Source organism: Petaurus breviceps, unplaced genomic scaffold, assembly GCF_028583685.1.
Source record: "Petaurus breviceps papuanus isolate PSGF00001 unplaced genomic scaffold, PetGlider_PUasm1.0 90994, whole genome shotgun sequence".
In the NCBI taxonomy this organism is placed as follows: Eukaryota; Metazoa; Chordata; class Mammalia; order Diprotodontia; family Petauridae; genus Petaurus; species Petaurus breviceps.
Genome location: NW_027187393.1, coordinates 3,142,747 through 3,152,218, shown reverse-complemented (window position 1 = coordinate 3,152,218; position 9,472 = coordinate 3,142,747). Strand labels below are relative to the sequence as shown.

At 40.4% G+C, this 9,472-nt stretch overlaps 1 protein-coding gene across 3 annotated transcripts in view; it reads left to right on the top strand.

The window, feature by feature from the left end:
* The window catches only part of RASGEF1C (RasGEF domain family member 1C), a 207,829-nt gene that overhangs the window by 1,055 nt on the left and 197,302 nt on the right, over positions 1 to 9,472 (top strand). The gene's annotated exons all lie outside the window — the stretch shown is intronic.

The following is a 9,472-nucleotide window of genomic DNA, read 5'->3' as shown; positions in this document are numbered from 1 at the left end:
GTGTGTGTGTGTGTGTGTGTGTGTGTGTGTGTGTGTGTGTGTGTGTGTGTAAATAAGCAAATACTTAAAGGTCAGGCTGTTTCATTCAGCTGGCATTAAAGTGGGAAAAGTCTACTAGACTTGGAATTGGGAGGACCAGGTCCTAGCCCTATAACTGTGTGACCTTGGACAACTCCCTCTCTTAGTTTCAGTTTCCTCCCCTGTAAAGTGTTTCTTTCATATCATGATCTCTGTTACTTTCATCTCTTGTGGTGAATTTTGAAGACATAGTCTGCTTGGGAGAGTTAGGATTCTGAGAGACATCTCCCCCCTCCCCTCCCCTCCAACCTTGGAAGGGGGAGGGGAGAGGCAGGGTACACTTTTGCTCTCCAGGAGGGTGCTTTTCCAGCCAGAGCTATAGCTTCAGGAGGAAGTTAGGAGTGTGTAGGGCAGGGAGAGGTCTTGTAACACTAAAGCCCTTCCACGGACAGTTCACACTTTGGGATCTGGGTTTTGTGGCACAGTCTTTGTGGGTTAGATTTTCATAAAGCTACTCCTCCACTTCAGGGGTCCTGAGATTCCAGAGGGGACTTGTCAGGCTAGTTAAAGCTGTTGCCGTTCATATTTATTTAGATGTTGCTACTCTGGAATATGAGAACATCTGAGTCAAGAGAGGCCTCAAGGCTCACATAGCCCAGCCCCCTCATTTTCCAGATAAGGAAACTGAGGCCCAGAGAGTAAAGTGACTCTATCAAGGTCATATAGGTAATGAGTGGAAAATGGGAATTTAAACTCAGGTCCTTTGACTACACTTTAAACTACATTGTCCTTTGCACAGCTCACACTGCTTCACCAGATTTTCACAAAGTAATGCCTATGCTCCAGTGCTACTGAAATTCCAAAGGGGAACTGACCAGCTAAGTGTCACTGATATTATCTTTCATTGAAATTATGGAATCCTAGGGTTTCCTTTTTAATTTCTAAGCTGAGAGGGGCCTCAAAGGTAACATAGTCCAGCCCAGTCATTTTAGGAGTGAGGAAACTGAGTCACACTTGACCTCCTCAAGGTCACACTGCTAGTTAGTGATACAGCCAGGCAGAACAATGCAGACCCTGATCTGTCTCAGGTTCCCACCCCTTCACCTCTACTCTCTCAGAGGGAGTGAGGATCCTCAGTATAATTGTGATCCTCCAACTTTCCCTCTGTAAAGCCAGACAGATGTCACAGAGACCTAGCCATGGTGGGGAGTTCAGGAGCTAGAGAGGTGAAAGAACCCGTCCTTCTCTGCGTGTGTGACCAGCAGCTGCATCACTGCACCTGTGCACGCTTCATCTTTGCCAGAGACAGCTCTGCTCTCAGCAGGCAGATTTTGCCTCAAACTCCAGCCAAGAGGGGGCAGATAAATAATTCACCCTTTGACACTTGTCTTCAGCTGAAATGGGAATTTCCAGTGTCAGTTCCTGGATTTACTTTGAAGCAAACTTGATTCACATGAGTCTAGGGCTTGTTGAGAAACTCAGAACAGAAAGGCATTTTCTTACTAAAGTATACTAAAATAACACTTCTCTCCAACACCCCTACTTTTAAAAAAATTACTTTTTAAGCTTGTGATAATAATAAACACATTTGCATAGTGCCTTGAGCTTCCCTTATGTTAGTTTTGCTGTGAGCATTGCATCTAAGTCTCATTACTGGAAAAGGCAGCTTGGAGTAGTGTGGATTGACTTTAGAAGACCTTGGATTCAAGTCCCTTTGACACTTGATGGCTGTGTGACCTTGGACAAGTCACTTGACTTCTCTGTGTAGCAGTCAGCTCTCTAAAACTAAAAGTTGCAAAACTGGTGTTGGTCTGCTCTGGTAGAAGGAGTTTTATTACACCAATAAAATTACAAGTCTGGTCTATGAAAAATACCATTATAGAAAATTATGTGTTGTTTAGTCATTTTTCAGTTGTGTCTAACTGTGACCCTATTTGGGGCTTTGTTGGCAGAGATACTAGAGTGGTTTGCCATTTCCTTTTCCAGCTTATATGACAGATGAGCAATCTGAGGCAAACAGAATTAAATGACTTGCCCAGGGTCACACAGCTAGTAAGTGTCTGAGGCCAGATTTGAATCCAGGTCTTCCTAACTCCAGGCCTGGAATTCTATCCACTTCACCACTTACCTGCAATAGGTCCCAAATGGATCATAGATCCATTTGGATCATAGATTTTAAGCTGGAAGGGGCTTTAAAGGTCATTTGATTCAATTCCTTCATTTTACAGTTGAGGGAACTGAAGCAAAAAGAATTTAAATGATTTGCCCAAGGTTTCACAGTCAGCATATTTCAGAGGCAGGACTTGAACCCAGGTCATTTGATTCCAAATCTAGCTTTTTCTACTACCCTGTACTCTAGGGAACCTTTGAGACAAAGAAACTGAGAGCCCACACCCACCTGGGGAGCTGGGATGGTGATTTATTAGAATGCCCAAGCATATTTCCCAGTGACCTATAAGTGGATACAGCTAAATGCCTGGCCTGTGATGGAAATGTATATGTGCATTTACACACATATGTATATAAATGGCAGAACTGCTTTGTGACCTTGGGCAGATCATTTCATTTCCCTGGGCATCAGTTTTCTCATGTGTAAAATGAGGTGGGACTCAGTCTCCACATCTATGATTTTCTGATACTTCCCTGAGAAGACCCAAAGTCCCCTGCAGGAATAGGTCTGAATGTTTTCATTATTATTGGGTCAATTACGGTGGGTACCAATCAGCCAGTGACTATGGAGCTCAGAGCAGTAACTGTGACTGGATCCTGTAGTCAATTTCAGCTACCTACAGGCAAGTTTTGGTCACTCTGGCTTTGAGGTATGTGCCAAGACTGACGCAGAGAAAGGTGCTTCAGGGTCTAAATCAATAACTCACAGGCATAGAGGGAAACAGGAACAAGGAGAATGTTTTGTCCTTGAACTTAACCAGTCTTAGTCTAAGCCAGACATTTACATTAGACAAATGCAGGGTTTTTACCCTTAGAGAAGGAATTCTGTCACTAGGACGATGCATGGATTTTTTCCTGCTAAGCATCATGGTTTTAGAGTTGGAAAGTTATCTTAGAAGTTATCTAGTCCAATGCTTTTCATTTTTACAGATGAAGAAACTGAGACCCAGAGAGTTTACCCAAGATCAAACAGGCAGTGTCAGAGCTGGGATTTAAACTCAGGTCCTCTCAATCTAGCTTCAGAAGTTCAAACTGATTTTTTTTTTGTCTCCCAGAGGTAGCAAATAACAGAGTTGGGAATCAAGCATACTTTCTCCACAGCATCACTTGCTCTCATTTCCCTCTAAATTGAAAGTCTGGCCTCAGAGAAGAAGGTTCTTAGTTATGAGGGAAACAACATGTAAACAGATAGATAAATGAAAGAGGCATCCAAAATAATAGACTAGATATTGAGCCTGTGATTTCATTGGTTTAGGTAGGTATAGTGGTAAATGTTTAACAATTAACTGACTCTGGAGGGAGAGTGTGGACATGAATAATTTTCAAGCTTAATTTGCATTACAAACATTTTCTTCATCACTTTCTTAAGACTAGACAATCAATAAACAATACATCAAGTCCTAATATGTAGCTTTTGCTGATTTCTGAGGTGGAAATACTCATATTGGAAATTTACCAATGGATTAGCAAGCTGGGTGGAGCTGACTCCAGCATACCTCTGCTCCCAAGTAAGAAAACTCCCTTTACCAATGAGAGAAACAGAGAGAAAAAGAGAAACTCATAGAGAAAGAGAGAAAGAAACACACACACACACACACACACACAGAGTTGCCCAGAGCACTGGCCTGTATTATTCAGAGACCCAGGTTTTCCTGATTTTGAGGCCAGCTCTCTCTCTACCCATTATACCCTTTACAAAATAAATACAAAGTGAATCTAGGGCTCTTTATTGCCTTGTTTTAAATATTTCCCAGAGTGCAATATAATAGAAAGCTGGCTTTACAGTCAGAGGACCTGAGTTCAAATCCCAGCTCTGACACTTGCTACCTGTATGACCTTGGCTAAGTAATATAGTCTTTCTGGATTTAGTTTCCTCATGTAAAAATCATTGTACTCAATGACTTCTAAGTTCCCTTCCAGTTCTAAATCTATGAGCCTTTTGGGAGCTATATGATACCCTTATACCTCTTATAAAGATTTAGCTTTTCTCAGCCCATCCCTCAACATGCTTACTTTAGAAATGTAGGTGCCCATACACCCCAGTTAATTAGCTGATGTTGACCTTGGCCAGGTTTCTGGGCCTGCTTCTTGAGCAAAAGTTTCTCCAGAACTGGATCACAGAGGGGACACGATGATTTAGAGTTCTTATTTCATAGGCATATTCTGACCAACAGCAAAGATCACAGTGACAGACAGATTTAATTATCCCCCTATCAGTCTGTTGCAGATGTAATTGACCTTGCTGTCTGATGGAGAGAATAAGAGGCATCTCCTTTTTATGAAGGGAAGACTTGGGCTGAATCACTTTGACTGGACCTGTGGATTTGCTTTTGTGGAAGCTGGTTGATTAGAAGGATTAGGAGAGTATTTATAATGTTTAAAGTGTACTCCCCCCTCCCCCTTCCCAATTTCCAAATCAATACATGTGAATACATTGAAAATAGCAAGTTCTTTTCAGAGTCAGAGAGCAATCCAGTTGCCTCTGAGGTCATCTCTTGCAACTGCCCAAGCAAGAATTCCTTCCATAGCATCCTGGACATAGGATCAATTCAGCCTATGTTTGAAAACTCCAAGTAATGAGCTCACTACTTTCTGAGATGACCATGTCCACCTTTGCATAGTTCTGAATGTTAGGAAATTGTTCCTTATGTCAAGCTAAAATCTGTCTCCTCACACTGTCCTTCCCCCCTTCCCTATGAGGCCAAGCAGAATAAGTCTTCCTCCTTATGATGACCCTTCAGATACTTGGAGGTGGCACTTATGTCCCCTCAAGTCCCCTCTCAACACCCACAAAAAATCCCCAGTTCCTTCAACTGATACTTGTATGATATGGTTCTAGTCCTCTCATCATCTTCATTGTCCTTCTCTGGAAGAGCTCTAATTAGTTACTATAATTTTGAAAATTTGACCCACAGAACAAGATATCTCAAATGTGCCCTGACAAGGACAAGGAAAAGGGGGACTATCACTTCCCTTGCTTTGCATATTGTCACTCTATTAATTCAGACTAAAGATGTCACCTTGGCTTTTTGGACAGCTGTGTTATACTCCTTATTCTTATTGAACTTGTGATTCTCTAAAACTTCTGGCTCTTTTTCATACAAACTTGTCTAGCTATGCTGCCTCCATTTTATACAGGTAGTGGTTGATTTTTTAAAAAATATTATTTATTTATTTAGTGGTTGATTTTTTGAGCCCAAGTATAAACCTTTGCACCTAGTTTTTTTTTTGATGTTTGTTTATTGTTATTTTTCAGTCATGTACAACTCTTTGTGACCCCATTTGGGGTTTTCATGACAAAAATACTACAGTAGTTTCCTGTTTCCTTCTCCATCCCATTTTATAGATGATGAAACTGGCTTAAGTGACTTGCTCAGGGTCACACAGTTAATAAGTGTCTGATGCCAGATTTGAACTCAGAAAAATGAGTCTCCTTGACTCCAAGTCCAGCAGTCTATCTACTGTGCAATCCTAAGTTTAGAGTTTCCTTGAAATATTTTCAGATTGCTTCTCTTCTTTTAAGTAGAGATAAGTGATATTGTGTCATGGGAAAAAAATCACTACACTTAGAGAAAGAAGATAGCTTCAAGCCTTGGCTCTGACATTTATGGAGTTTATGACCTGGGGTAAATCACTTAATTTCCTTGAGTGTCTTGTGCCTCATACTCTCCTCAGGATAATCATACTCACACTCTCCATGGGAGGTTGTAAGGATAATGCTTATAGAAGTATTTAGTAAGCTTACTACAAACTAGGATCTAGAGATACAAAGACAAAGGGACACAGCTCTGGATCTCAAGGAGCTTATATTATACTCAGGGACATAAAATGTAAAAACAAAGTAAAATATAAAATATTAATTGGGAGGGAAGTGATTCCAGCTGGGGTATCAAGCAAGGCCTTATCGAGGAAATGGTGCCTGAGCTGAGTATAACATTCTATAAAAATAGTAAGAATACTATTCTTATTTTTATCAATATATGTTTTATAAATGTAAAACTTATTTTATAGTAATATACATGGTAATTTCTCTGCTCAAAACATTTTAATGTTCCCAAATTGTCTCCTGAGGAAGGTTCAGATTTTTCAACCTAATATTCAAGACCCTGGATCATTTGATGTTACCCTACCTATCCAGCCTTATCTTATACTGCTCCCCTTCGCATAATCTATCTTTTAGTTGAATTATTTTCCACATATGAGCCTTGTATTTTCCTGTCCCTCTGCTTTTGCTCACACTGCCCTCACTTCCCTTTGTTAAATCGCTGTCCTCTCTTACTTTCATCACTGAACAGTTAAGTGGTGCTGAACTGCATTTTCTTTACAAGCGAAATAAACTCAACATTTTACCTATACTCTAAAGCCCTTACTTCTCTAGGGAGGCTTGGACCATCCTTTGAGAGCCATGGGACTCTACACAGAATCTCAGCATTGGGACTTCAAAAGTTATTGGGTCTCACTTATACATGAATGAGAATCCCTTCTTCAATACTATAAATGTTGACACAGCTTCTTCTCAGTGATAAACTCACTTCCTCTTTAGATAGGTTCTTCCATTTTTAGACATTAATTATTTGAAAATTATCTTTCTTATATTGAGCCTGTCTGCTTCTCTACACCTTCCACCCAATGCATCTAAGTTCAATTCAATTCATCTCAAGCATTTATTAAGCACCAACGATGTACTGGGGAACTCTTTAGGACTATAAGTTGCAGTACAGATACTGACTCGCATCTATAAAAGTGGTTTCCTCACTAGTCAGTTTGTAAACATTTCTTAAGCATCTGTTATGTATCAGGCACTGTGCTAAGCACTGGGGATACAGAAAGAGACAAAAGACAGTCTCTGCTCTCAATGAACTCACAGTGTAATGGGAGAGGTGTAGACAAGCAATGCAAGCAACTATGTACAAACAAGTTGTATTTAGGATAAATTAGAGATAATCAATGGGTGGTAGGCACTAGAAAAGAGAGGGATCAAGAAAGGATTCCTGTAGAAGGTAGGATTTTACCTGGAACTTGAAGTTGGAGAAACCAGGTGTAGGAATGAGGAAGAAGAAAATTCCAGGCATGGAGAAAGCCAGTGAAAATGCACAGAGTTGGGAGATGAAGTATCTTGCTTAAGCAAAAGCAAGAAGCCAGTCATTAGATACAAAATATGTAGGGGAATGTAAGATGTAAGAAGACTGGAAAGGTGGGGGGGGGGAAGAAGCACAGATTATGCAGTACTTTGAATGTCAAACAGAATATTTTATATTTGATTGTGGAGGTGATATAGAGCCACTGGAACTGACTGAGCATAGGTGAGTGACACAGGAAATCATTTTAACAGCTGAGTAGAAGATAGAATGGAATGGTAAGTGACTTGTGGAGAGAGATCAACAGACAGACTTTCAATAATCTAGATGTGAAGTGACAAAGAACTGCACCAGGGTGGTGGCAGTGTCAGAGGAGAGAAGGGGGTCTAGGCAAGATACCCTACAGAGGTCACATCAACAGTCCATGGTAACAGATTGGATATGGTGAGAGAAAACAAGGGATCAAGGATGTCTCCTAGGTTGTGAGTCTGTGGCTCTGGGAGGATACTGGTAGGGAAGTTAGGAAGAGGTGAGAGTTTTTGAGAGAGAAAATAATAAGTTCAATTTTTTAATTTAAGTTTGAGTTTAAGATGTCCATCAATTGGAGATGCAAGACTTGAGGTCAATGCAGAGGTTAGAGCTGGATAAGCAGATTTGAGCATTGTTAGTCTAGAGATGGTAATTTAATCCATGACTGCTGAAGAGATCATCAAGTGTAGGAGGAGAGGGCCTAGGACAGAGCCCTTGAGGACATCCATGTTTAGTGGGCATGATCTGGATGATAATCCAGCAAAAATGACTGAAAAGGAGTGGTCAGATAGGTAGAAGAACCAGGATCAAAGATCTAGCTCAAAGAGAGTATTAAGGAGAAGAGGGTGATTGATGGTTGTCAAAGACTACAGAGAGGTCAAAAAGGATGAAAATTGAGAAAAGACCATTGCTTTTGAAATTTAAGAGATTGTTAGAAACTTTTGAGAGAGCAGTTCAATTGAATGATAAGATCAGAAACCAGACTGTAGTGAGTTAAGAAAGTGAAAAGAAAGGAAATCAAGGCATCTGCTGTAGATGGCTATCTCAAGAAGTTTAGTCACCAAAGGGTGGAAAGATGCTATCAGGGATGGATAGATCAAGTGAAGATCTTTTGAGGATGAGGAGACATGATCATATTGATAGGCAGTAGAGTAAGGAAGCAGTTAATAGACAGGGAGATATGGAAGATAAATGAGAAAGTGGAGATGTTAGAAGGGGTGATCTGCTAAAGGAGACAAGATGGAATGGAATCTACAGGAATTTCTGTGGCATAGGCTGGTCCAAAAAAATGCTCCAGGAACTATGGTAGGCTCTCTTGCATATTCCAAGACAGAAATTAAACAAAAAGGAGTTTGCACTATGTTGAGGGAGATGACATGTATGTAGAAAATTAAAGTCCCAGATATAATATATAGTAATTTCTGGCAGGAAAGCATAGGACAATTATGATGATTTTTTTTTTGCTAACAATGAATCCAGGGTTCAAGGAGGAACAATGGAAGGGTAGAATGAAACAGAATAGGGACACAAGAGAAATGAGGCTGACATGCATGGATAAAAGGAATTTTCAGCCTGGGCAGCTAATGACTCAGAATCACAAGGATTCTAAGTGGAGATCACACTTCTATTTCATCATATTAAATTTGGCTCCTCATTCCAGCCTGTCAGGATGTTCTTAGACAATGATTCTCTCATCTCTTGTGTTAGATAGCCTCTGCAGCTCTGTGCCATCTGAAATTTTGATGAACATGCCATCTTTTCCTTGATCTAAGATACTGATAAAAAATACTGAACAGAATAGGGTCAGGGAGAGATCTCTGATATGATCTACTTAAAAACTCCCTCTAGAATGGCATCAGTCCACTCACCACTACTCTCTAAGTCTGGTCATTCAATAAGGTCTGAATTCTCTAACTGTATTGTCATCTGGTATATTTCTCTTTAAAAAAAAACATCTTTTTTTGGTAGTATACCTTTATCTAACTCTTTGCAGAGAGTCATTCCATACAATAAGAAAGAGAGACAGAGACAGAGAGAGACAGAGAGAGACAGACAGAGAGAGAGAGACAGAGAGACAGAGAGACAGAGAGACAGAGAGAGAGAGAGACAGAGAGACAGAGAGAGAGAGAGAGAGAGAGAGAGAGAGAGAGAGAGAGAGAGAGAGAGAGAGAGAGAGA